The 27,728-nt window shown below is 62.1% G+C and overlaps 1 long non-coding RNA gene across 1 annotated transcript; it reads left to right on the top strand.

The window, feature by feature from the left end:
- Positions 1-583: 583 nt before the first annotated feature.
- On the top strand, positions 584-24,016 carry LOC119240383 (uncharacterized). Its single transcript, XR_005124125.2, has 3 exons — positions 584-790; positions 3,303-3,420; positions 23,838-24,016. It is a non-coding gene; the product is annotated as an uncharacterized LOC119240383 (long non-coding RNA).
- Positions 24,017-27,728: the final 3,712 nt, after the last annotated feature.

Below are 27,728 nucleotides of genomic sequence, written 5' to 3'. Positions count from 1 at the left end.
GGCAGCTCTGAGCCGGCGGGCGCGAGGCGGACACCGCGAGCCCCGGGCCTCCCGCCACGGCCTCCGGCGACACAGCGGGCGACAGGCCCCTCAGCTGAGGGGGACGGGCAGCCGGGCGGGCCCTCGGCGGGCCCCTCAGGGACCACACCTCAGCGCGGCCCTCAGGACGACACCTCAGCGCGGCCCCTCCGGCCCAGCACCTCAGCGCGGCCACCTCAGCGCGGCCCCTCAGGGTGAGCCCCTCAGGACGACACCTCAGCGCGGCCCCTCAGCGCCCACAGGCCTCGCGGCGGGGGGCGCGCGTCACTGTGGCAGCGCCGGCGCCTTCGCGGTCGCGCGGGCGGCGCAGGCGCGCTGAGGGACGGAGCTTTCCCTCAGACCCGGGAAGAGCGCGGCCGCGGGAGCCAGGCGCGTGGGGCGGGGCCCGTCACCCCCGTTATGCCCCTTTGACCCCTCCCGGCTTCAGTCAGCACCGGCGCGCCCCCGGGGCCTGCATCAATTCGCTGCCGTCTCTGGAGCGCGGGCCCCAGGCTGGCCACGAGCTCGCGGCCTCCCCGCGGCGGGGTCTGCTGTCCTCCCGTCTGTCCAGGTCGGAGCCCCTCGCTCCGCCCCCACAGACCCCTGAACCGCATCCCTGCAGCGAGGTCTTCTGGCTTCGGGAACCCCCTTAGGCTGTGACCCTGCGGCCCCGGGCCCGCGCTCGCAGAGGCCTCCTGCGGCTCCGGAGAGCCCGCGCGTTTTCTCGCTAATTGACGGAGTGTTTTTACCAGTGAGGATGCGACGTTCAGAGGTAAAAATGCGCCTGCCGTCGAGGGGGGGGGGGCAGTTAGAAGGGCAGCCTTGAGTCGCCCGCTCACGCCCTGCAGCCTGCGGTCTCAGCAGGACCACACTGAGAAGCCAGAGCGCCTGGAAAAACAATGCCAAGGCCGGAGCCCCTGAGCTGTGCCATATTGCCTGAGCTGAAACCCAGAATCCCGTCAGGGTCTTTTCTGAAAAGCTAAGTGTGTTTCAAATTAGGTGTAAACGCCACAGTTCCTTAGTCTTTACTGCCTGTTATCTCTTTATTAAAGAGCTAAATGTTTTAGTGTTTGGTACATTTTAAGTCAATAAAGAGAATGCATATCCTTCCTCGTCCTAATGCAAAAGTCCAAACAACTCCCCTGAGTTCTTGTCTGTACCAGTGAGGCCACCACAGCAAAACCAAAGTCTGTAAAATCAGTAAATGCTACCAAGGACCTTTCTCTTCGAGGCCCCACAACCTAGCGCAGGGTGACCGCTGTGACAGCAGACGTTGTGTGCATGCGACTGGACTCAGAACTCAGCTTCTCCTCGCTCCTCCCGGTCGCGCTCCTGGGCGGGTGCGGACGTGCCCTCGAGAGGCGTGTGGTTTGCTGAGGATAATGAGGTGAAATGTTGCAGAAAGAGAAGGTGAAGAGCTCAGAGAGCAAGGGGCGAGGAAGAAGTTATCCAAGGAACAGAGCTACCAGGCTTGAAATGTGACATCTCGTGAGTGAGGAGCCCAGGGCCAGTGACCAAAGTCAGCTAGTGTGCGGCCACCTTCTCTGTGTTGCTCCACCATCACCGTACTGTTCACAGGTCCTCATATCTTGGGGGTGCTCTGGGGCCTACTCCAAGGCCTGTGGGTGGGTTTGGGCAAAGAGAATCCTTGTCAGGAATGAGGGGGAGATGGGAGTAGGCCGGGGTGCTGCTCACTCTGGTCTCTGTGGAGCCTCTTCTGGCTGATTGAGCTCAAACCCAAGTGGCTGCCTCTGATAGCCCGAAGTTTCTGATAACTCACTCCTAGTACCAGCTCTCCCGGCTTCTAGGGTCTCCTCTTAATGGTGTTTCTGCCATTGGTGGTGCAAACACGATGGCTTTCAGAGGAAGCTGTACTTCAGAGTTTGAATTCTAGCTTTTCTGGAGCTGGAGACCTGTGCTAAGAACCTGTCCCGGGAGGGGGCAATCACAGGGAGCCCCTGAACCCTGAGAGACCCCTGTCCCGAGGGGCATCTCCCGTCCTCCACAAAGCACAGCTGCCAGCACTGTTTTGGGGATCACGTCTGTTTCTTACCTCCAGGAGAGGATGGAAGACCTCCCGGGAGATGTTCAGCACGTTGTCTGGAACAGACTTGGCATATGTAGCCTGTAGCCTGAGGCCCGTAGCCTGTCCAGAGCCCGTTTGGGGGAGGTGGGCCGAGCTGACGCTACGTTAGGCGCCTCAGAGGAACTATGGCCTGACGGCCCTGACCCCTCTCAGAGCCTCTGGGTGGGCAGTGCCCCTGCACCGCACCTGCTGACAAGCCTCAGAGCTGTTCAAAGCCATGAGATTCTGTGCACAGACAGTCGTGTCACCTGCCAGCAGAGACAGCCTCACGTCTTCCTGCGTGCATGCCGCTATTTCTTTGACTCGCAGCCCCATTATATGCTTTTCCTTTGTTCCTTCAGCCCATTGTTCAGCCTGTCAATAACTTTGGAACCTGAAACTGTGGCCTCGCCTGTGCTGCTGATCACAAAGCTCTCCTCATCTTAGTTTTCATTTTAAGTACTGAGCCCGATAGTTTCTGTAAACAAACAAAACAAAACAAAACAGCCCATTTCTTGTTAGGAGAAATTTCTAACATAGGAAGATGTGGAAACAGTGCAGTGAGCACCTTGGAGCACCGTGGAGCCTCCAGACTTCACTCCGGCCAGTCTCATGTCACGTCACCGCCTCTGAGTTATTCTACAGCACCCACACGGAGAGGCTTGAGGGTCACCCCGCTGTGCTGTGTGCTGTCCTCCGCCGGGAATGGAGGGTCTCACCACGAGTTCACATCCGCTGCGTGATGCAGCACCACGCACTTGGAATATGCTCCCATCGCTTTCCCTGGGGCCTGAAAGCTTGCGCCCCCACGTGACTGCAGGCCTCGTGTTTTATGAGAGATAGTTCCAGGGAAGATAGTGCTTTGTGCCCCCAAACAAGCTGAGGGTGTTCACCTTCTGCACCCCTGAGGGGTGGCCTCTGGTTCCACTCCCGCCCCAGCCTTTCCTGGCAGTGCCTGTCAGAGCCCCAAGGGCAGGAGCTTGAGTGGCCCACGAGCCGCCTGAGCCTGGGCCCTTGGGTGCTCCAGATGTGTGAGGGTGCCTGCGATGCGCCTTTGCAGATGCCCAAGGTTGAGCTGATCGCCACCTTCTGGGGCGGCTCCCATTTCTCCTGTGACCCGACAAAGCTAAAATAATGTCATGTCTTGCCTTTCCTTGGGGGGTTCTGTTTCGGAAATGCAGGTGTTGAGATTGTGTTATCATCTTGAGTTTCCTCACAGCTCTGAGAAAAGTCCTGCCAGCTACTGTGCACAGAGCCTGCCCAACTGAACGAGGGGCAGACCCAGAGGACCAGTCACGCAGCGGGCGGAGGTCTGAAGGACAAGCTTCCAAGAGCACGTGAGTGACCCACTGGCACGCAGGGAGACATGTGTGGTCACATCGTCCTGGCAGGGAAGTGAGACCCCACTCCCCCCAGTATGGTTTCCATCGAGAGGGCTGTTAATGGCGAGGATGTGGGGAGGAGGCGTCCCCACCGTGGCAGGGCAGGGTGCGAAGCAATGCCGCCCCTCTAGAGAGAGGCCTGGCCTTCCTCCAGAAGCCCAAATCAGAGCTCCCATCAGCCCAGTGACCCCACGCGGGTGTTCATCCCCAGAAGCGAGATGGTCGACTCAGTCAGAGGAGCCTGCTGTGTGGCAGGTGTGAAGCCTCCCCCGCCGCGAAGGGAGCTGTGCTCCTCTAGGGAAGACGGGCTCCCGCGGGTGCGCAGCGGGAACTGGGGTTGTGGGACGCAGAGTGGTCAGAGCGAGAGGGAATTCTGCAGACCTCACGGTCTAGGCAGTGTGAGAACACCTGGTGGCCCAGCCTGGTGAGCGGGGGAGGCGGCTTCCTCCTGGCATCTGCTGGGCCAGCCCCACCCCCTCCGCGGGGCAGCTCTGTGGGCAGCTGCAGCTTGACCCAGTTTGCGCTGTGTTGATTCCGCGGCCTTCACGCCTCTGCAGCAACCCGCGATGCAGCCCGTGTCCTAGCACCCGGGGAGCCCAAAGTGCCATAAAACACCCTGCCACAGTGAGGGTAAGCGTGGACGAGGGTGGGGTCATCACTGCAGCTCATTCTCCTAAAAATAAGGCAGAGAAACGCTTTCCCTGCGCGGTGCTCCTCCTGCAGGAGCTGGTCTGGGCAGCCACGCCCAGCCCTGCTGGCCCCTAAGCTATGGCATCTGGATGGTGGCTCCGGGCTCCCCGACACTGTGTTTTGGCTGCGAGGCTTGTGACTGGCACCCAGAGAAGTAGCTGTGGTGCTTGCTGCGAGGGAAAGTGTTTTCTCAGAGAGGCTGAAGGAACCAGGACTAACACATAAAATGCAAAATGTGATTAGTATCGAGAGTTGAAGTTGCAGGAGTCGTTTTCTAGAATAATAAAGAGATGGAATGAGGAGAAACAAAAGCTTGTTAATCAAATGGGACCAGTTCGATCCTATTTTAACCCTTTAGCACCCATCTGGGATCCAACCGGACAGCGGGGGGCTGTGTAGATGTGCCGGACACGCTGGTCACATCGTCCAGCCAGGGCTGTGTTGGGACAGGGTGCCGTGTCCCTGCCCCTCTTCTTGGTGCCCCTGCAGTGGCTGCGAGGCCCCTGTGGGGTGCACTGTGGGCAGGGGCTCAGGGCTGGCAGGAGGGCTTGGGGTGTGGGGGGCTTATGAGCTGGGGTTTCACTTGGAGCTCGTTGTCCATGAGTTCAGTGAAGCGTTGTATATCTGGGGGCCTTTCCCTGGAGCCTCTCCTCCTAGCTAAAAGTCACCCCCAAACCTTGACAGCAGGAAAGGGGGGCCAGCTGTAGGGTCCAGCGCTCAAGCAGCTGTTAGGTTTTACACAGTGATCCACATCTTAGAACGGGGTGTAGGGGGTGACGGGTGGTCAACACACATCTGATGACCGTTGTAGAACTCATTCCGCGGGTTTTCATGTCTGTCGTGTAACGCTGCAAAGGGGAACAGGCGCACCAGCTAGTTCATAATCAAGCTCCCAGCTGGCTGAACATGAAAATTACTGATTAACATACGCATGCGGGAGTCATGAGCCGGCGCAGGCGCTCTGGACAGAACCAGAGGGGGTCCGCCCGACTCCCACGAGCTCGGTTGTGCTCTGTGACCCGCGAGGCTACTGCCTCGGGCAGAGCGTGACGTCATCCAGCTTCACGTCGTCGTGTGATCTTCCTGCACAGAGTACCTGCGAAGTGACATTTGTGTCCTTGTCTGCACACCTCAGCTCCGTGCCTCCAAACCCTGGAAAAGACAGAAGGCAGCTTCAGAGTTACTTGTGACGTGGAGACTTGATGCTGAGTGGGCGAGATGCTCTAAGAAGTCCATAAAATAGGTGGTTCCTCAGCCCGAGGGAAGCGAGTGGGTCTGTCTAAGACAGGCGATGAGGTTAAGTCTGCGTTTCCTGACGGGGGGAGCCTCAGGCACCTCAAGTAGGCGCATCTGCAGCGGCTGAGCCCCCCTTGGAGCTGACGTGAGCGCAATGGGCTCCAGGGCCTTGGAGGCTGGTATTTGCAAGGGTGGCGCCCGTGCAGCCTCGCAGACAGCAGAAGCGTGACGAGACAGCGCTCCTATGGACTCCGCACACGCCGGGCCCAGCCTCCGCCGGCCGTCAGGAGGCCTCCCACCGAGGGCTGGGGCCACACGGCCTGAGGACGCGCGCCCGGTGGCCCAGCGGCAGCCCTAGAAGGTGGCGCTCCGTGTGCCCGTCGCTCTCTCAGAGACGCGTCCAGGGCCTCGGGGCAGCCTGGCGCTGGGCCCCGAGCCTGAGCTCTGACAGCTGCCGCAGCTGCTGCTCCTGTTGGATGGCTCCGAGGGACGCTTGGTTCTTCGTCCCCACGTGGCCCAGCTGAGGCTGCCCTGGGCCCAGTCCCCGCCCCGTGCGAGGCCCAGAGCCAGGCAGGGCCCAGGGCAGCGTCAGCATCCCTCTGGCTCACTCCCACATCCCAGGCGCCTACGAGTGAGCTTAGCGTCCGCTGAACGAGCGAAGCCTTTCTGTATGGAATTAAAAAGTCTTTCCTTTTTTAACATTCTGAGTGTTTTAAAACTTGGCAGGTGCCAGAGAGCGACGCAGGCATCCGCTGCGTGGGGGAACGTTCCTGTGTTCTGTGACCTCCCCCGGGAAGCCAAGGCGCGGGCTCGTGAAGACTATATTTAGGGCTCGCACAGCAAGTGTCTTGACTAAAAATGAGCAGAACAAGAGAGGGCGGGATTGGCCCGGGCTGGTCAGTGTGACCCAGCTGCAAGCACGTTCTCTTGCCTGTGTCTGCAGCGGGCGAGGGGCCGAGCAACATCTCCAGGCCCTGAGCCCTTCCCCAGAGCCCTGGCTGGGGTCCTGGGGGAGCCACCTGCTGGAGGGGACAGCGCTTGGCAGTGGGCGCTCAGGACCCCCCACCCTGTCATTCAGATGACGTGTGTCCCACATCACCAGCTGCCCAGGCCAGGGGCTCCGCTGCCTCTGCTTTCGCTGCACCTGGGGCCTCACGCTTGAGGGCAGGCTCACAGGGCCCTGGGTCAGCCGGGGTGGCCCCACTGCCTGGGTGAAGGGCTCCCTGGAGGTGCGGGGGCCCTGGGGCGGCCCTGACCTCCTCTGGGAACGGACATTTGGGGTGTAGCCGGCGTGACCCCCACTTTGGTCGAGGGGCTCTTGAAAGATCTGCTGCCCAGCACCGGCGCCGTCGAGAGGACGCGTCAGGGACGGACACAGCTGTGCGCAGGCCCCGGCTCCGCTGAGGTGCCCTCCTGGCAGACGCCAGGGCCAGTCAAGTTTGGGCTGTCCTCTCTCGCCCTCACCCCAGGTGCCCGCAGGTTCTGAGCCGCTGCGGGCCCCCGCACACAGGCGCCCCCCACCCCCACCGACAGCTGTCCCCAGCAGCCTCTGCCTTCCCCCCCACTCCCTTTCACAGCTGTACTGAAGGACCCATGAGCCGGTACCTTCACAAGGGAGCGCTCGCCCAGGGGCTGTTCTTATCCCTGGGCTGTGGCTGCCAGGCCTCCGGGTGGAGCTCGGCCTTGCCTGCTGCCTGCGGGCGTCTACGTGGCCGAGGGCCTGGGCAGCAGACGGCCCCCGCACGGAGCACTCTTCCGCTTTGGACGGCAGGTGCTACCCCACACGGCCTAGGCGTGGTGGCTCCCGGAGCAAGGACCGGCGCTCCCAGGACCTCCGGGAAGCTGCTCAGGGTTGGTTAAATGAAAGCTCTGGACATGGTTCATGTTTGTCTCTTTTGATAAAATTGCAAAGAGAAATAAGTTGTGGGCTCACGGGACTGCCTGGAGGGCGTTTACACAAAAATCATTCCCCACGGGGCCTCCTTGGTGGCGCAAGGGGTTAAGACACAACCTATGAAGCAATCTGCAGCCACTGCAGCACGAGTTCGATCCCTGGCCAGGGAGGTGACCCACATGGCGCGCAGACCTCTCCTGTCTCCCCGCTGCTCCTCTCAGCAGTGTACTTTGGTCCTTCTGCCTGTTCTGCTCCCCACTCTGTCTCTGGTGAATCCTCTCACCCTGCATGCCTCTGGCTTGTATGCATAAATAAATAAATCTTTAAAAAAAAAATCATCCCCCCACGATTGCTGGGATTTCCTGTTCTCAGCTACGTGGGGCTCAGAACACCGGCGCCTGGTGAAGTCATGGATTCCCTTTTGTAAGTAAGAGAATCTCCACAGTAGCAGGTTGCTCCTTCACTCGAGGCCTGCCTCGGCTGCTAATAGAGCTGGGATGGAACGGATTCGCCTGGTCCAGGGCCGAGGCCTCTAAAGGCCCTGCCGGGAGCAGGGTGGCGGCGTCAGGCACAGAAAGGCATGTCGTCAGCGTCAGGCACAGAAAGGCATGTCGTCAGCATCACGGTCACAGCAGCGAGACTCAGCAGGGACGCTGAAGGGAAGACCTTGTCACACCGTTTTCTTAGGATTTGAAAAAGCCGTGGCTCTCCCGCGGGTGAGGCTGTCGCCGAGGGGAGCCGCTCAGGGGGCCGGCCTCCCGGGTCTGCGTGGATGGAGGCCCCGGCTTATTTCAAGCAGCAGATGCCTTGAAAGTCCATGTGACTTATACCTGGAATCACTTTTTTAGGTCATCCATGAAACACTGCGAAGGGCGCTCGCACAGCATTCTAGCCAGCGTTTTCTGTGTGGAAGCTGAGACGCAGGACTGCATGGACCCGTCTGACTCAGCCACGTCCTCAGGGCACGCAGGCCCCGTGCGGAGATGCACGGCTGGGCTAACACGTGAAAGGCGAGGGCCCGGCTGGAGGCGCCCACCTCCCCTCCTGCCAGAACCAGGGGCAGCTTGGCCTCCTGGCGTGGCCGCGAGGGTCCTGCCCACGCTCAGCGGGGGCCAAAGGGCCGGGGTGTGTCCGGTGCCACCGGCGTCCAGCCCTGGGCGGGGGGTGTCTCTGAGCGATGTCCGCGGGGCCAGGGAAGCTTCTATCCATCGTGGTTTAAGTTGGTTTGGTGAAGAATCGCTAAGGCCTGGGGATCCCCGCACTCGTCTCATGTCGAGGTGTCGGGCGTTTTCTGCTGAGGCCTGTGGCTTTGCACGCCTGGGGCTTGTCGGCTCCCGACCCACCGCAGCGGCTATGTTCAGGGCCGCCTCCCGGTCTTCAGGGGGCGCACGGGGATGACAGACTCGGCGTCTGTTCCGCAAGAGCGTGCGTTTAGCGGGGGTTCCGGGCGTGAAGAACTGGCGGGATAGGTACGAGGTATAAAGCGCCAGGGGAGGTCGGGGAGCCGAGGCACAGAGAGCAGCGTGAGCAGCATCTCTCCCTGGGGTGGGTGACCGCGCCCTCCATCCCTAGAGGACAGAGGAGGGCCGCACCCAAGCCTCGGGGGACGCACAGACTTGCCCGGAGGCTCAAGTCCAGCTTGGGGACCGGGACAGCAGACTGGGGCGGGCAGAAGACAGACTTGCGGGAGCATCCAGAAGCCTGAGTGCCGCCCGGACGGGGAATCGGGCTCCATCACGGCCATCTGGCCGTCATCCCCGCAGAGGGAGAGCTGTGTTTGTGCACGGGGGCTCTGCGTGGCCCTCTGCTTGGAGGCCGGGTGGACTCACACACGGAGATCGTGCTGGGAGAATGAGTGGGAGCCAGATGACGGCGTGTGTGCTGAAACCGGCCTGCTGGCGGCGGGCGCTGCTTGGAAAGCTCGCGAGAGGGTAGCACGCTAGTAAGAGCTGCTTCAGCTCTGCCCTTTGTGCCGTGAGATTTCACAGAAACAGCCGCGCCCCCTGCTTCTGCGGAAGTATTTATCCAGGTCCAGCTGCTGGCCTCCAGGGAGCCTGGCCACGGCTTCCCCAGTAGCGCCTCTGAAAAGATCCCAAAGGGGCCTGCACAGGGGAGCCTGGGGAGGGTCACAGCTCACCTCCTGGGGACTCTGCCAAGGCCGGCCGGCCGCCCCTGTGCAGCCCGCGTCAGGGGTCCTGCCTCCTTTTCGCTTCCAGGCTATTTTCCTATGAGTTGTTGGGGCTGAGGGTAGATTTTTAAATACAAAGCTCTCCTTTTCCTCCAGGTGTGTGGGCCAGCCTCAGAGGCTATAGTGGGCTTCCTGGATAGCAGCCTTCCTGAGTGAGGAGCCAGGAGAGGGAGCTGCCAGCGCAGTCCCTTGAGGAGCAAGTGGGGTCTGCTCAGCCCTGAGGTCACGCGGGTCCTGCTGCCTGTGCAGATGGACGCCTCGGCCAGTGCAGGGGGAGGGCAGTGCTGGCTCTCACGGGGCACTTGGGGTGGGCAGGCTGGGGTGCATGAACAGCCTGAGTCCCCCAGCAAACAGGTCACTGAGGAGGGAGGCTGCTGAGGGTGGCCTGTGCAGCGCGTGGAGCAGGACGCCCCGAGGCTGCGTGCGGCATGGACAGCCCTGAGCATGGTCTTTGGGAAGGACCTGTGGACATCAACCCCTACCAGATACGTGGTTTGCAGTTTTTTCTCCCATTCTTTTTTTTTTTTTTTTTTTTTTTTTTTTTTATAGAGGCATGTTTTTTTTATTTATTTATTTGTTTGTTTGTTTGTTCTGTTTACACATGCACTGGGTACAGTCAGAAGCGCGGGAGGGTGAGAGAATTCACCAGAGCCAGAGTGGGGAGCAGAGCAGGCAGAAGGACCGAAGTACACTGCTGAGGGGAGCAGCGGGCGGCAGGAGAGGTCTGCGCGCCATGTGGGACCCTCCTCCGGTGGCCGGGGAGCAGCCGGGGATCGAACCGGCGCCGCAGAGGCCGCGGGCAGCTTCGCAACCCAGCGCTCAACCGCTGCGCCACCGGGGAGGCCCTTTTTCTCCCATTCTGAGGGCTGTCTTTCCAGTGTTCTGTCTCCTCTGCTGTTCAGAAACTCCTTAGCTTGATGCGTCCCTCTGGCTTGGTTAATCCTGGTGATGGTGCTTTCGTCTTATCTAAGAAGACATTTCCAAGACCGATTTCAAGGTGCTTAGCCTTGTTTTCTTGTAAGACTTTTATAGTTCAGGTCTTAGGTTTAAGCGTTTATTTCTTTTTTCACACAATTAAATTTATGTGGAGGGTCCAACTTCATTTTTTTGCATATTCATTTTCCCCAACATCTTATAGAAAAGACTGTCCTCTCCCAATTACATAATCCCGGTGCCCTTGTCCAAGATCAGCTGCTCACTCATGCGTGCATTCATTGCTGGGCTCTCTGTTTTGCGCCATGGGTCTATGTGTTTGTGCCAGTGCCATGCTGTTTTGATTAATATAGCTTCGCAATATAGCTTCAATCCAGGGAGTATGCTTGTCATCCCCGAGATCGCTTTGGCTACTTGCTGTCTTTTGTGGTTTTATACAAATTTTGGGGTAACTTATTTATTTCTCTGAAAAATGCCGTTGGAGTGTTGAAACGGGTTACATTCAGGCTGTGGCTTGCTCTGGGTGGTGCGGGCATCTTACAAGCAGAAACTCTTCCAATCCGAGGACATGCGATACCTTCCCATTTACTTGTGCTTTATTTTCTCTCATCAATGCCTTATGGTTGTCAACGTGCACGTCTGCCACGCCCTTGTTAAATCATTTCCTAAGTATTTTACAGTTGCAGATACTCTTGCCAATGGGGTTCCTTCCTTAATTACTCTTTCAGAGCGTCCATTGCAAGCGTGTGGAAACACGACTGATTTTTCCATGTCAATTTTGCATTTTGCAACTTAGCTGAATTTGTTCATTCAACGGTCGTGTTTTGGTGGAGTCTTTGGTGTTTTCGATGTCTAAGCCCTTGTTGTCTGCACAGGTGACTGTGCTTCCTGCTCTCTAATTTGCATGTGTGTTGTGGGTTTTCTCCCCTGACCGCCGTGTCTGGGACTTCTAGTCCTCTGTGGAATAGGACTCCAAGGTGGGCGTCCCTGTTCTCATTCCTGACCTTACGGGAAGGGCTTTTACCTTTTCACCGTGAAGTTTGATGCTAACTCTGTCCACACGTGGCTGCATTATCTTGAGCTGCAATCCTCTTATGTATTATTTCTTGAGAGTTTTAATTGTGAAGTAATGCTGACTTTTTCGAAATGGTTTTATTTTGGGATCGAATGCTGATGCTGAAGCGCAGAGTCTGGCACGTGTTGTCTGTGAGCCCTGTGCCGGCCTGGAGCAGAACCCCCTGCTGTGCAGCGCGGCCACCGTGGCCACCGTGGCCGTGAGGCTGCACTGCAGAGCCTGAACGTGACAGGCCCCGCCCCGACCCGCACGGTCCCTGCTCATAGGCGCTCGGCAAATGCTGGCCTGACGCTGAGCCGGCGGGGAGGGTTGGATTCCACTGTTAGCGCTGACGTTCAGGCAGCTTTAAAATCACTGTGAGACGAACTCTCCTCACAGCTGCCCCCCGGGGATTGTGTGAAATTCACGAGAGAGAGCGAGCCCTGCAGCTGACATGGGGCGGGTGGGCGGCGGGCGTCCCCGGCCTTCGCTTCTCCCCTGCCCTGAGTCCCTCTTCCCCGAGACTAACCCGCCCTGACCCCCCATCAGCCTGCTGCTCTGTCCGCCCAGATGCTCCCTTGTCTCAGCTGTCCGGTAGCCCTTCTCCTGCCCGCCTCACCTTGTCTCTCCTCTACTCAGCGCACCTCCACCCCCTGCCTGTAAAGTCCACTCCGGATGCCTGGCCCCCAGGACGCCCAGCCCCCGAAGCCCAGCCCCGACGCCTGCCCCTGGCCGCCTGCCCCGTGGTGTTCCAAAGGCAGCTGGCGGAGGCCGCGCTTCAGGCGGGTCTCAGGGCCAGCCCTCAACCCGCTGCGAGGGGAGGCGCTCCCTACTGGTTTGTCTTCTGTTCCCACCGAGAGAAAAGGGCTCTGAGCCTGCCCGGCTGCTGAAACACTGAACAGGAGCACAGCGGGCCTGGGTGCCGGGCGTGGCCCACAGGACCTGACATTCAGCCCTCTGTGGGGAGACGCAGCTGTGCGCAGGGGCTGTGGGGTGCGGGGCGGGACGGGGGCCAGCAGGACGGCACAGCTCCTGTCCACGGCTTCGAGGCCAGGAGCCAGACCGGGAGGGGATGAACCGAGGGCAGGCTCACAGGAGGCCGTCGGCGCCTCGTGAAAACGCGGGAAAGGGAGGAACTGTTCATCTGAGCCGCCTTTAAGTCTGAAAAAGGAAACATCCCTCAGGTCGGCCCCTCTAACAGGGTCGGCGGGGCCATGGCGACGTAAAACTAAAGCCAGTCAGACGCCCCCGGCGTTTTCCTTAGAAGAGATGCCAGGAAACGTGTGACGCTGCCAGGAGCGCCTGCAAGACCGAAATACCCCAGATGGTGAATTCCGGCCTGTCCTACGAAACGGCGGCTTCACTGCCTGCCCTGGAGCTCGGGGGCGCTGCCTTCGGATGCCTCCTGCTTCCCTGCTTTCTTACGTCCTTTGGTTTTGAGCGGCGGCTTCAAGCTGAAGGAGGCTCGGATGCGCAGGCACGTTGGCCTCTCCACGCTCTCCGGGCGGCTGGGGCTCTGCGGGCCCGTGCGTTGGCGGCGCCTCCCTGTGCCGGGGCCCGGCGGAGCTCAGCGCCGCTCTGCCGGGTGCGTGACTCCTGCACATGGCTCCCTTTCTCTGACCTCTGCACAGTCCCAGCGGGACTGGGCCTGACGCGGCCACCCGCTGGCGGCTGTGGGGACGCTGTGGGGCTCAGGCCCCCAGCCCGGGGCACTCGTGTGTGCCGGCCGGGCCGCGCTGCTGCCACAGCCACGTTTCCACACCTTTCCGCCTGCCTGGGCACACACGTGCCAGAGGAGGCAGGTAAGGATGCCCTGGGCCCTGGGCACACTCCCGCCCCACCCACCCAGGCCCTTCAGACGCCCTTCAGACACAGCCGAGCTGTGTCCAGCCCTTCGCCGTCTCCGACAGCACGTGGGCGCCACAGCCGTCGGTCCCCGCGTCCTCCACGGGGTGTGAACCTGCCCATTTTACAGGTGGGCAAACCGGGCTGAGTGTCCACGGCCGTCCCCCTGGCGCAGGCGTAAGGGGGCTCTGCCCGGTGCTGCCGCCCGGCCGTGGACACGCTGCCGTGTGACAGCGCATAGTCCTTGGCGCCGGGTGTCGGCCACGCTGCTCGGTCAGACGCCAGCACACACGCCCCGCGCCCCCCCCAACCCCCACTGCTCGGCCTGTGGGCGGGAACTGCGCTGGGGCCCTGGGGCGTCTCCACTCCACCCGGCTGCCAGGTCCCCGGGGTGACCCTTCCTTCTCAGCAAAGTGAAGCAGTGGGGTTCACCCAGCCCCGGGGCGCTGTTCCGACACACTGGATGGCTCTTGGGGGCTAGAGCTGGCGAGAGGACACTTGTCCGTTCCGGGCTAGCCCCTGTGAGAGGCTGGGGGGGCCAGGGTCCCGGGAGGGGCTTGGCGGCGGAGAGCTGCGAAATGTGCTTCCCGAACCAGGGAGCTGCGCCTCATGAAGACCTTCCAAGTGCTGAGCGGTCAAGAGGCTGCAGCTGAAAGGCTATTTCTGGCTTCTGTCGATCTCAGTGACCACAGGCTCCGCTGCCGGGGCCGTGCGGAGGCCTCAGGAGCTTGGCCGCCGGGCGCTGCCAGCAGGATGTGGCCGCGGAGCACTCAGCGGGAGCGAGCCTCTCAGGACGCTGCTTAAGAAGTAGATGCTGGTGTTTACAAATTTATACCCGTGTGTGTGTAGCTAAGAGCCCGGGCCGGGCGCTTGGTAGCAGTCAGATAAATGCTTCTGAACGGACAAAACCCACGGCGCTGCAGGCGGGTGGTCTTGCTGCAGCTGCCGGCGGGTCTGTGCTGCCGGACGCCGGCCTCCTCAGGGCTGCCCTGCAGGGAGGGCCGCCTCCCTCAGCATTGCCGACTTAGGGATGCTCCTTTGGTGAGGTCGGGGCTCACCCCAGCACCACAGAGCCGGGCCGGCAGGGCTGGGTCCCCTGTGCCGTGGGGCCTCCCCTGAGGTCCCGGGGCCCATCAGAGCTGGTTGGGATGAAACCTGTTCTGCGATTCCAGCTCAGGGCCCTTCCCTCTGCAGGAGCCCAGCACAGAGTAGGGGTTTCTCCTGGATTCCAGTAGGGCTCCCCGAACTTGGCGGGGAACCTGGGAATTCCAGTTAACGGCAACGTCTCATCCCGTGGCTTCTTCAGCAAGTGTTGACCCAGTGCGGTGTCTCTGCTCCACCCAGGTCCCCCAGGATGGCCTGTTTGCCAGTCTTGGGCCCACCGTGCCCGCTCCCGGGCGAGCCGCAGGCGGGGCAGAGGGTGTTGGCCCAAGTGGCTCTGCGTGGGTTTTCCCAAGGGGCTTGGAAAAGTCATCGAATCATTGGCAATTGTGTTTCTGCAGTTTGCAGCTGCTTGAAAAATTCCAGATTGATTTTCAGCTGAGCGACGCAGCCTCCATCCTAATAAGGTTCAAGTACTGGAAAAACACAGCGATGAGGCATTGATCAGTCGACAGCGCACTGCGCTCCGCCCCGGCGGCCCAGCTGGCCGCTCACCGCATTTGTCAAAGGTCCAGGCCCTTGTCCTTGCTGATGAGTCTCATCTGAACGCAGGGAGGGCGCTGGGCTCCGCCTCTACCGGGGCGACCGTTGGCCTCCGGCTTGGAGATCCAGAGCAGAGGACGCAGGGAGCGCCGGCCCTGGGGGAGAGCCCCAGTCCCCCCCAACCCTGCCCAGCCCAGCCTGGGGGGGGGGCTCGTCCCCAGGGAAATAACTCCGGCGGCATCCGAGTGAGCACGTCTCAGGCTGCAGGGCCCCCACAAGGCATGTCCCAGACAGGAGCTGCTCAAGGTGAACATAAATCACTGTGACAGGAGGCTCAGCGTGAGCCAGGCCCGGCGCCTGCCTGAGGTGAGGGGACCTCAGCGCTCTCGTGAGCAGCTCATCTCCTAAAGGGTCCGTCGGCGCCGCTGGCTACAGGCACCATCACTCCGCGGGGCTGATGGCCAGTGCGAGGCTGGCACGCAGCAGGCGATCGGCCACCAGCAGCGCCAGCCGCTCGGCTCTGGGCAGGCACAGCACGTTATGGGTCAGCCTGGCTCCCCAGGGCCTTTCACCTCGCACCGGGATTTAAGGGGATGGAGGAAGAGCAGGGTCCGTTCTCCCTGGGGTGGGGGGGCGGGGAGAAGCCTCCAGCACCGGCTCCCCCCTGCTGCAGGGTTCCCAGAGCGGGCCGGGCCAGGCCAGGCGCTCCCGGGCTCCACAGGTGCGTGTAGGCCGGTGCGCGGCGGCAGTGACCATGGGGTCCCTGCTCCTGCTGTCCCGAGCGCGCTGCTTCTTGTGCTGGGCCCCCGCGCCTCCCCAGCACCAGCCCTCTCCAGAGTGTGACCAGCACAGCCCCGCCAGAGCCCATCCTCGCACCCCGCCGCCCCCGCCCCGGGCCCCCTGAAGACCGCTGCAGGGCCTTGCCCGACGAGCCCGGGCTGCGGGTGGCCTGGGTGCTCGCGGCAGCTGGCAGAGGCCCTCCGGAAGGACAGCCCTGCGTGGCGCCACCGAGTGGCCACGAGTGGCCATTGGGCACTCAAGGGGCGTGGGTGGGAATGAACTCAAGGGGAGCTCTTGGGCGTGGAACTTTCAATGTGATGCTAATTAAATGTGAACCCAGGACCGGAGGCCACGCTTCTGGGGGGCAGCTGGGAGGCAGTGGCCGAGCTCCAACTGGTAAGGACCGAAGAGGCCAGGAGAGGCGCGCGGCAGGAAACGCTCCTTCCTCGAGTGCCGGGGAGTGCCGGGGTGGGAAAGTGGAGCCGAGACCGAAGTTTAAAGGAGACAGGGCTTGCTGCAGTGGGCGGCGGGGCCCAGGTGGACAGAACAGCAGGACCCCCCCGGGGTCCCAGGGTCGCAGCCGCGCCCATGACCGCCCTCGGAGCGCAGCGGCTCTGACAAGCCCCTGGCGAAAAGCAGCAGACACGTCCCTGACAGGCGAGGCCGAGACAGACGCCCTTGTCGAGCCTCCGCCCGGAGGTGGGTTGGGGGCTGGCCCTGCACACCGTGGCCCAGCACCGAACCCAGTTCAACACAGAGAGGAGCAGCTGGCCAGGGCTCGGGCATCACCGTCCAGGAGATGACATGATGGTTTCACTGTCTCGCAAGTGCAGGGTCAGATCAGCAAGAAACTAAATTTTTGGCCAATGTTTTCATGTGCCTCTTCTTTTCATTAACTGGCTTATCAGACAACCTCGGATCTGCTTGTTACTTCTTGTCGAGTGTCGTCTCTTCCTCGTGCTAAGTTATTGGTACGAGCTTGGGGTGGGAGCTGAATTAATTATTTTTATATTTCTCCTCTGCATGTCAAAACAGTTTCTATTGATTCCAGTGCTTATCATGTTTGCTTTCCTTTCATATTTTATGAATTTTTAATTTGATTTTCTCCATTCTTTAATAAGTAAATAGAACATAACAAGGAAGGGAAGAGGGGTGTTCACGCTGACCTGGCTGTGTACAGCTTCTCGCTGCAAACCTGGGGTGGTTGTGATTTTTTTTCTCACTGTAAATGAATATTCATGATTATACCTAATTTTTAAGCCTTCCCATTATATTAAAGAGGTTCGTCCTTGTTAAAGAAGCTGGGGGTCGCAGACGCCTGGACCCACTCCTGCTGGACTGGACACCGGGCTCTTTAGGGAGCTCGGCCCTGGCCCCTGACCTGGGCCCCTGTGCTGACCTCCGGTGCTCGCGCTCTTGGGGCCGTGCACAACGTTTGTCTTCAAAGCCTACAAAGCTCTGTGCGGTAGTGTGACGGCCAGCTTCAGGTGTCAGCTTGGCGAGGCCATGGAGCCCGGTTACTGGTCAGCAGCAGCCTGGACGTTCTGTGGAGGTGTTTGCAGACGTGACTGGCACCGACATCCAGCTGCTTTCAGTAAAGGTTGCCCTTGGCGTGTGGTGGGCCACCTTTAATCAGGTGAAGGTCTCCGAGCAAAGTGTTTTCCCAGTGAGGGTGGAATTTGGCCCTGACTGAAGCAGACACCCTAAGTCCCAGCCGGGCTGGCCTGTGGGTTTGGAGCTTCAGGCCTCACAACAGTGTGTGCTGTCCACACACACACACACCCTGCACACATGTGCATGTGCACTTGCCCATTCACACACACTGCACACATGCACATGCGCACTCTGCCTCCATTGGGCCGTGCTCTGGGGCCGTGCTCTGGTGCCCTGCCTGGAGAGGGCCGTCGCCAGCCCTGCGCTGGACACACAGCTGCCCCCAGGCCCGCCGGGGCCGACTGCTCCCGAGTCCTCTCTCCTGGCCTCGTCTCTGCGCGGGCGTGGGGGTGTGCTGCTGCCCCTGGGGTCTCCCCCCGCCGGTGATGCAGAGGGGCCTGCAGGCCGTGTGGTCTCCCAGCTGTGTGGAGGCACGAGACCATTTGGCGGTGAGGAGGGTGCAGGCTTGCCCTCCCTTGGCCTCCGGCCCGAGGGCCCTGGCGTGATAGCCAGTCGCCCACCCGTGGTGAGCTGGCCGGCGCCTCTGGCCCCCGTCACTGTGCCGGGCCCTCTGGGTGGCTGGGCCGGCCGAGCGTCCCCAGATGTGGGGTGAGCAGGTGGACATGCTCGCGGACGCCTCGTTCCCGCTCCCTTGAGGTCTGCGATGTCACCGTCCCCGGCCCCGCCCCAACCTTCAGCGACTGGTGAGGTAAAAATTAAGAGCAAGGAATTAATTGCTCGCGGCAATTAATTTTACATTAGTTAAATGTGAAATCAGTTTTTCACAGAGTGACTTTTTCTTAAATGAGGGGGCAGGTCGGTGGGCAGGTCGGGTCCACCCAGACCCGTCATGGTGGGCGCGTCCCAGGCAGGGCCTGGGGTCGGTGCTGCCCTGGCCTGGAGGCCTCCCTGCTGGCCACGCCTGGGACGGCGGTGCCCACTCGGGGCTTTGTCTGTGCGTGTGGGGTGGCTCCTCCCAGGCTGGCCCCACCGGTGAGGTGGCGTGAGCTGGGCTGCTGGCCCGTGGCCTCCTCACCCCCTGCCCGGCCCTGCCAGGGCCCGCGCCTCCTGCCTCCGCCCTCCGGCTTCCTCCCGCCGCATCCCGCGGGCCAGGCCCTGAGCGTCTCCTCTGCGCCCCGGGAGGCTCCAGGACGGGCAGCGAGCGTGGCTGCACGGGGGACCGGCCGCCGGGGGAGGGCACCGAGTGAGGCTGGACGCCGCCGCACAGGGGCCCGAGGGCGTGAGCCTCTCCGGGTCCCTGCGCTGGGGACGTGGCCGGGGTGAAACAGCGGCCGCAGCCGGCCTCGGAGGGCAGCAGCGCGCAGCTGGCCCCGAGGGGAGACCCCGCCTGGCCCGCTGGGGACGCCCGGCCTCTCGCGGACGCAGAAGCGCGGGTGGGAGATGCCGCACCGCTGCGTGTCGCTGCTCTCGTCCCCGTCTCAGGAAATTAAAGATCATTATTATTTGATCAAATTTAATTAAACGGAACCCACCGCCTCGGCGCCATGGGCTCCGTGCGGGCGTGCGGAGGCCGTGATTAAATTAAGTCGCAGCGACAGGCTCTCCTCAGAAAAGAAACGGCAGGAATTATCTGACCGAGAACCCGAGTCAATTAGCTGCCTTGGGTGTTTCACGACACGCGGCTGAAGCGAAGTGAGACCCGGGGGCGGATGCCGCGCCTGTGGCCAAGCCGTGGTCAGCAGCCCCAGGCCGGCAGCGCCCTGGGCCGGAGCCTGACACCCCCAGTCGCACAGGACGCTCCAGCCTCCGTGGGGCGTTTGGAGGCGACAGGGTGGCTGGAGCTCCCTGAGAGCGGAGCCTCTGGATGGCCGCCGGACGTGCCCTCGGGTGGGTGGGGGTCCCGGTGGGGGTCCCGCCCCTCCCCCGCCCCTTTCTGTGTGCAGGGACCTGGGTCAGTCCTGGCTCCGCTCCGCTCTGGGGTCTGGGGGCCGTGGGTGGGCTGGCGGGTGTCGTCGGGTTTGCAGCGGGACAGGCTCGCCGGGTCCTGGCCACTCCCGTCTGTGCCTCGGCTCGGGATTAAATGGAGCCTGCAACCTGCTCCGCGAGGCCCGCGGGTGTCCCTCCCCGGGGGCGGGAAGCCCCGCCTGGGCAGGCAAGGATGACGCAGAGCAGCTGTCTGGGAACCCTCACGTCCGGGCGGCCGACGCATACCAGCGGCCCTCGGCGCCTGGGGGTGAGCGTCACTCGTCTTGACGAGTGTGCATTTGTGACTGTTTGCCTTCTTGGGGCAATGCATATTTATGATTTTAATTATTGTTTTGGCTCAGAAAGTGTCTGTTTCTTAAAGATCAGCAGGACTCGGGAGATAGTTGATACCTGGGCTGTGAGTTCCCGGCTCTCTTATTAGACCATTAGTAATTAGAATAATGGACTGCGCGGGGCAAAGAGTTTAGCAAATGGACTTAAACGGCTACCAGCTGAAGAAACAACACCAGGCTCTCTCCGTTTTTATTTTTAAGTGCTCTTCACCCCCCAGGGCCTGCCGCACAGCCCCCCCACGCCCACCCTCCCTTCCTTACCGGCCAGCCCTGGTCTGCGGGGAGAGGTGGCTCTGGCAGGAGGAGGCCAAGCCCTCCCGGCTCCTCATGGGGCCACCCTGCCCCTTCCCGCCGCGGCCTCTCCCTGCTCTCTCCCTGAAGGTACGTGGTAAGTGCAGAGTGTGCGCTCCAGCAATCACGCTCTCTGGCTCAAGGGCGTAAAAATCCGCGTGTAGACGTCAACGGCAGCTTTATTCATAATGGTGAAGACTTGGGTGTCCTGAGAAGGTGAACGGGTAAGTCAACAGGGTGCGGCTGACCGTGGAATATTGCTCAGCGCTGAAAGGCAAGCCCTCGAGCCATGAGAACCTTCTATGCATTTTACTAAATGAAAGAACAAATCCACGGCGGGTGTATTCTGCGCAGCCCAGACCCGACTCTGGAAGAGAGCGCCGCGAAGCAGAGAAGGCCGGTGCTCCCCGGAGTGTGGGGAAGGTGCTGGCTCGGCGGAGCCCGGGGCGTCCAGGCAGTGCGGCTGCTCCAGCACACAGCCGCGGGCACGCTCTCTGCAAGCACCGGGCCTGGAGCGGCCGGACGGCGGCTGTGGCTCTGGCGATGCCCACATGTCTGCCGAGGCTCTTTATCGGAGGGCGTGTCCGCTGTGGCGGGGGTGGCAGCAGGGTCTGTGCTGTGCGAGGGCAGGGCCTGTGGGAAGGCCTGTGCCTTCTGCAGAGCCTTGCTTGCAAAATAACATCTGTGAAGATTCCGCCTCTCCCCAGCCTCTGCCCTGGGCCTCGCCGAGTTCCTCTCCCGCGCCCCGGTTCCTGCTAGCCTGGGTCTCCACCACTGGCTGGCTACTTGGTCCACCCTAGGCAGGAGGCGGCCTCCAGGCTGGAGGCTTAACCCCCTCCCTGACCCCACCGGCCAGCGAGGCCTGTGATCGTGGGCACCGGCTTCATGCCCAACACCAGCCCTGCCCCCACCTCACGCCCGCACTGGTGCCTTGCCCATCTTGTAGCTCTGCCGGCTGGGCCTGGGACGGCCCCTGCTCCCCACAGACCCCACGGCCCTTGGAGCTCCCCAGGCCCACGCGGCATCTCCACCCTGCTGGGCCTCCCGCCGCACATTTTGCTCCACTTAGCAACAACTCGGTGTGGCTTGCAAAGAATTCTTCAGGCAAATGAGCCCCCTGCCACCTCTGACCCTCTCACGCTCCCTTCTCTCGCCGCCTCTGCCCACGAGCCTCTGGCCTGCGGGCTCACACGGGCCTTGAGCCTGGCCTGCTGCCTCCCTCCTGCACCATCTCCCAGAACCTGGGGAGAGCTGGGCCCTCCCTCTCCCACTGCTGGGTGGGGCTTGGCCCTGCGGAGGTGCCCCACAGCTGCTCCTGGGGAGAGGCTCTGCCCGCCCAAACATTCACCTTCCGCAGCCAGCGGCCCCTCAGGAGCCGTGCCGACCCAGCTTCTCTGTGCGGAGAATCGCGCAGCCCCTGGCGGGCCCAGCCCTCCCGTGCCCCTCGGCCTCTCTCGTGAAATCTGAAGTTCTGCGGAAATCTGGGGAAAATGGCCCGCTCGTGCCTTCAGGTCTCAGCCGAGGTGGACATGATGCTCCGGGCGGACTCGGGGCTGAGCTGGGAGGGCTCGCCGGCGCGGGCGGCGGCCTGGAGCTGGGCCGGGAGAGCCGGGGGCATAGGGCGCTGCCTCCTGTACCCAGGGCACAGGGTTCCGCCTCCGTGGCCCCCGCGCTCCGGACCGGCTCCTTTCTGTTCATGTGGAGCCGGATTTTGTGCCACACAGAGTCACATTATAAATCCTAAATTACACTTCAAAGCGAGCTATTGTTTCAAAGTGAACCTTAGAATATGGGCGGTCTCTGAGCAGAAGAAAGATGAAACGGGCGGCTGCGATGAGGCGAGGCTCCCGGGCGCTGCCCCCCACCCCGGCCCGCACCCGCCCGGACCTCCGCGTAGTTCACGCTGTTCGTGAGTAACCCAGCGCGCCCTGGCCCTGCAGGAAGCAGAGGCAAGCGCCTGAGCCGAGCCCTCGGCGACCGCCTCCGGCCTGGGGCGGGAGGCAGATTTCAGGTGTAAGAGTGACCCCGTGGCTGCAGCTGGTGGGCACTGTGGGGTCCCTGTGGCGGCCAGGGGGCTGCGGGAAGCCCCCTTGGGTGCTATGCCGACAGCGGGAGGGGCGGGGACAGCTGCCCAGGGCACTAGGCTGCAGCTGAAGAGCACTGGTCAGCCCGCCGGCGGTCAGGTGCCTGCGGGCATCCGGCCAGTGGGATGGCAGGTGGGAGAGGAGGGCAGCAGGCGCTCCTGGCTCGGCCGTGGGCAGGGGCCACTCGGGCTGGGGCAGACGCAGCCCCGCCTCGCGGGAGACTCTGGGGCCACCTGCCACCGGATTGCAGGTGCCTGCATGCGGGGCTGGGCGGGGGCTGGGCAGGGCTGGGGGCAGGGGCGTGGCTGGGGGCTGGGGGGGCCCTACAGGGGTGGGGGGGCAGGGCAGAGGCCTCAGCAGGGCTAGACTGGGGGGCAGGGGTCTGACTCCTGGGAACGGGTCAGGAGAGCGGGTTCCTGGGAGCGCTCCCCGTGGGTCAGCCAGCTGAGCCTGGCAGGGCCGCCTCCCAGTGGCCACAGTGCTGAAGACGACCTGTGTGAATGCAGCAGCGTCCCCCCGGGAGCCTCGGCGCTGCCCAGCCGCTCCTTCCAGGCCCTGCTGTCTGCACAAGAAGGTGAAACAGGGCTGGACGAGCGCCTCAGGCCCAGGGCTCCACGGAGGGTGTGGCCAGCAGGGACCTGGAGTCCAGGGTGTGAGTCCTCCAGGGGTGGCCCTGCCCGACGGCCTGGGCCTGTGTGTGTGTCCAGATGCCCCAGCCCTCCATGGCAGTGTCCCCTGGCCGCCCCACCTTAGGCCTTCCTGAGCCACCGTCTTGCCCAGCAGACGATTCAGAAAGACTTGGTGTTCAGAAGTAGGAGCGCGCCTGTCTCGGGCCTGTCTCGGGCATTTGACGGTCAGCAGAGGTGCCCCTGGGAGGCTGGGCCTGGGCCTGGGTGCAGGCCCGGGGCTGCCGGCGGGACGGGCTGGTGGCAGCAGTTCCTTCATGAGACGCTGTGCCAAAGGCCCCCGTCACCCGTTTCTCAGGCCAAGCGTCCTGCTCAGCGCCCGCGCGGGCCCTCTGTGACGGTCTCCTTCAAGCACGTTTCCCGCAGGTGGTTTCCACGTGCCAGGAAACAGCCTGTTCCTTTATCCCGGGATAAAACTGCGCCTGGGATTAGAGGGGTCTGTGTCCAAAAAAACCCCAGGGTCCCTTCTCTTCCTGAGCCAGAGGAGCAAGCGGTCACTGTGTGTCCACCCGAGCCCGCCTCACGTGCAGCGGGCGGGCAGAGCGACCTCAGCTCCCGAAGGAGCTGAACACAGAGACACGACTCAAACGACACATTCAGGAAAAGAGAGAATTGCTGGCGTTTTGCTTCCTGAAATCTACCAGGACTTACTCGTGAGCCGAAGACGTGACTCCAGAGCAAGCGCACAGCTGAGCTGCCCTGGGGGTTGGCGTGGCCCCAACACACTTTCTCCTGCAGACCCCCCAACCTCAGGGCCAGGGCTGGCCGGACCCCCCAGGCCCCAGGGTCCAGGGCCAGCCAGAATCCCCGCGGCCCGGCTGGGCAGGTGTCCGCCCGCCCTTACCCCTCCTTACCCTCACCTGCTTACAGCTTTGTCAAGAGCTGCCTCATCCGGATGACCCAGGCGAAGCCCTGGCTTTTGTCTCTGCTCAGCTCCCCACGGCTGGGGGGCTAGGCTCCCCCCAGCCGCCCCCGCTTCATCCTCTCTAAGCAAACCAAGGCTGTAGCTGGGCCCTAAGAAGTTCGATTTTAAAGGAAATATTCTGTGCCATACTTCCTTTGTCTCTTGAAAGAACTATTTTATCATCACTTTCCTCTGATTTTCTGCTCCACAGGACACCTCCATTTCACAGCTGAACTCTGAGAAAACACAGAAAAATTAGCACATTTTTTTTGGATCCAGCTGATAACTACGCCAGCAGACCTCACCTCAGGTGCTAATGTGCTCTTCTCTCCTTGTTAATCAGCGCATCAGTCTTCTGTGCCACCGAGGCGGGGCCGCTGGAGAGCACGTCGGGTGCGCGGACCCTCCGGGGACTCTGCCTGCTGCCCGCCCCGCGTGGGGTCAGGCCGCCAGCCCCAGCCTCGTCCCCGGCAGTGGGTCAAGGGAGATGATCGCTTGTCTGCTGAGGGCTGCAGTGAGGGGCCGGCGTGGCTGTGGGCGGCGCTGGCGGGCAGGGCTGGTTTCTTCTTGTGGAGACGCAACTGTGGGTACCACTGAGTCAGGGGCGCTGGGAGTATTTGAGGGAGGCCCTGACCAAAGCTCACTCCTGAAATGTAAACCCTGGGGACCAGCGTCTGGCCGCGGACCAGCCCACAGCCTGGCTCTGGCCGTCCGCGGGGTGGGGTGAAGCCTTTGTACGCAGCCACTGCACTGAGTGTGGACCCCCCCAGCTGAGGGGGACCCGTATGAGACCTGGTTATGCCTGTGATCGTCGTGTGTCTTTAATTAATTAATTTCATGGGGTCTTGGCTTCCAGATGATGCTTTGCAAGCTCTGATAATAGACACTCAACAGTACCGTTGGGTGAGTGTGCTGTTAGATTTATTAATTACATTTAATAATTATTAATTCAGATTCCCCTGAGCAAGTCAAAATTCTGTTTGGCAGCGCTCCCAGCCGTGAACCTCTTCCGCTCTCACCTCCTGCTCCCCCTGCTCGCCCAGACGCGGGCTGTGGGGGCTGCGGGGCCTGCACTTTGCCCGCCCGGCACCAGAGCGCGCCCCAGCCGCCCCCCCACCCCGGCCAGCGCAAGTCCGTGTCCACCACCAGCTCATCGCTGCGGCCTCATCGGGCGCACCCCGAATCCGCGGTGATGGTCAGAGGAGGGGGCGCCGGGAGTGACCTGCTGGGGCCTGGGGCTGGCGCCGCCCTCTGTGCGCGGACACCCCGCAGCGCGGCCTCTCCAGCCCGCAGTGGCCTGGCCCGGGGTCCGAGCTGGAGCCGAGGGCGAGCGGGCGGGGAGGCGGCTGCACTTGCCTCCAGCTCCTTCCTCTTGCAAATGTTGAACCTGCCCGGGGTTTGTTCCCGGCTGCAGGCGGGAGTGGGAGGTCCTGCTCTGCCGCTCCTGCTCCCAGAGGCTCTCAGTTAGCAGGCGCGCGCTTGTCCGCTTTCCGGGCTCAGGCTGCCGGGTCGGCGGGAAGCAGCTCTCTCGGGCGGGCTTGGGCTGGGTGCTGTCCTCCGAGCGGCCTCCCTGTCCAGGCCGGGCTCGGCACTGAGTCCTGAGGCCACGGGGTGCCGCCGCACAGTCCAGGGCGCCCCATTGTCCACACGGCAGACGTGACATCAGCCACAGGCGTGTGCGTCCTGCTGTCAGTGGCCACCAGAAGAGACATCGCGGGGACGGCTCGAGCCAGGAGCATGAGGTGAACCCTTTCTGAAACCGCTTTCCGTCAGCAAAGGGCAGAGAATGCAAGTAGCTATGCTGCCCGTTATCCTGTGCTCTTCGAAACATTCCTGTCTGCCAAAGACGATTTTGCTCTTTCTTTTGATTAATGTCAGAGCATACTGTGTGTATTTCTGTTTTAGTGACAGGAATTCGGGGGGAAACAGATGCACGCACCACGAGGGCTAAGACGGCATCACAGGAGCTCGTGCTCGCGTGCCAATGGCCAGAACGCACCTGACTGCGCGCGGCTCCTCAATAACTGTTGAGCCCGGTCACCCGACCTTGCTCAGCGACCCTCGCACCATGGAGCCTGCGGGCGAGCGCCCGGGTTGCTGGGCTTCTTTCCAAGATGTTCCTCTTCCTTCCCGCCTTTCCCTGCACCCCTCGCTGGGCGGTGCACCCCACCCTCCGTGTGCTTCTGGGGCCTAGGCCCAGCGGACCCCAGTGGGTGTCCCTCAAGGTGCACCCCGCAGACCCCAGGGTGGGGGTCCAGTGTGGCTCCAAGTGCCTCTTGAGAGACCGATCTGTGACTGGTGTGCAGGTGGCAGCTACTTTTAGAAAAATACAGCTGCGTTTACAGAACATACTGTCATGTGGAAGGACCAGAACAAAGCTCCATTACGCCATCTCTGCAGTAACAGGAGTATATGAAGGAGCAGATTGAAAAAATGTGGGTGATTCAGGGTTTTCTCTAAATCTCCAGACGCCTGCTAGTTGAGGAAAAGTTTGTCTTGAAAGAATGTGTATGTTGGGGACCAATTCAGGGACGTGTGTGTGTGTGTGCGCGCGCGCATATGTGCGGCCCCAGACACTGGGAAATGATGAACGTACATTGAAACAGGGACGGGGATCTCGCAGGCCCGTGAGGCACCGGCTGGTTCCCACCCCAGCACGGTCAGCGACTTTCCAGCCGAGGCTGTAGCTCCTGGCGGCAGCTCCAAGTGCCTGGGCTGGACGGGCAGGGCTTCCCTGGCCTGACGGAGGGCCCGTCGCCTCGCAGACGCAGACAGCCCCTGCTGCCAGCGGGACCCTTGGGCTTGGGCCCTGGCATGAGTGATTGGGGCTCGCTCTGCAGAGAGCTGCGGGGAAGGCCGTGCGCCCTGCCCCGTGTCGGCCCCGCCCCTGCTCCATCCAGGGCTGCCCTCAGCTGTCCACGGGTGAGGCCACGCTCACTACGATCATTTAACATTTTAATTCTTGGAACGACACTCAGTTGCACAGAAGAAACTCTGGCAAATTGGAGAAAGGCCACAGCACAAAGGCTAGAACCTTCCGTGTCACCACCCGGTGCCTTCGTGGCTGCGGTTCTGCACCAGGCCTGCGTCCGCATGTGCTGGGCCATCACCTCGAGTCCTGACCCCAGCACGCATGCGGCCAGGCCCAGTGCACACGGGGAGGGACACGGCCCCTCAGCATGGGCTCTGTCCTTCCTGCCGGGGCTGCCGCGGTGACCGGGCTGTGCCTGCAAGGGGACAGCGCTCTCTCTGGGTCCTACACGGCTGCCCACACGTCTCTGCTGCCTGAGCCTCTGCCCCTGCCCCTGGAGCCTGCCAAGGCCACGCCAGCCGCAGCGCTGCGTCCGTGAGCGCTGCACGGGGCCTCGGGCCCACGCCTCTCACTCCTCACGCTCTCCTCCGGGAACGAGGCTGTGCCGGAGCAAACCTTCTGTCCATGAGTGTCCGCTTCCTCCCAGTGAGAGAGGCTCAGCCCGGGGACACGCTGGCTGGGGTCTCGGGGCACCTCCTCCATTGCCTGGTGGGCAGGATGGCACTCGCCGAGCCCAGGGTGGGGCGGGACATGCCTCCGGGCGGGTCAGGACGCTCTTCTCAAGGGAGACTGCCCTGCTCTCTGGCTGGGATCGAGGCTGCTCTGGATCAGCCACGCGGCTCCCAGCCAGGCCAGGGGCAGAGAAGCCTTCCAGCGCGTGAGGCTGGGCCCTCAGGCATGGCCAGGCTGACCCGGCCCTGTCCAAGCAACATGAGGAACTGAGTGAACAGGCCCGAGGGCAGCACCTCCCTGGATGTCCCTGCTGGCGCCCTGGGGCGGGGGCGGGGAGCAGGTGGCCTCCGGCACAGGGTGTGGAAGGCGGGTTTGTCAGCCATTTCTGCAAGCTGATCCCTGCGCGAGCTCTTCTCGCCGGCTCTTCCCTGTAACTGCGCTATCAAAACGCTGTGGCCTCTGAGCTTTTCTGACAGAGTGGCCTATAACTGGAATTGCTTTCCTAAAGGCACCACAGAATCGATAATCCCCCATTTTAATTAAGTGACCATGACAGCCAGCAGCTCTCACCAGGAAGGGACAGAAACCGCGCGGAAGGCGGGAGCCAGGAGAATGGGG

Source organism: Talpa occidentalis, unplaced genomic scaffold (assembly GCF_014898055.3).
Source record: "Talpa occidentalis isolate TD23 unplaced genomic scaffold, MPIMG_talOcc4v2.1 talOcc4.12, whole genome shotgun sequence".
NCBI classification, from domain to species: Eukaryota; Metazoa; Chordata; class Mammalia; order Eulipotyphla; family Talpidae; genus Talpa; species Talpa occidentalis.
Note: the sequence above shows the minus strand (reverse complement) of the source record. Positions and strands in the feature narration are given on the sequence as shown.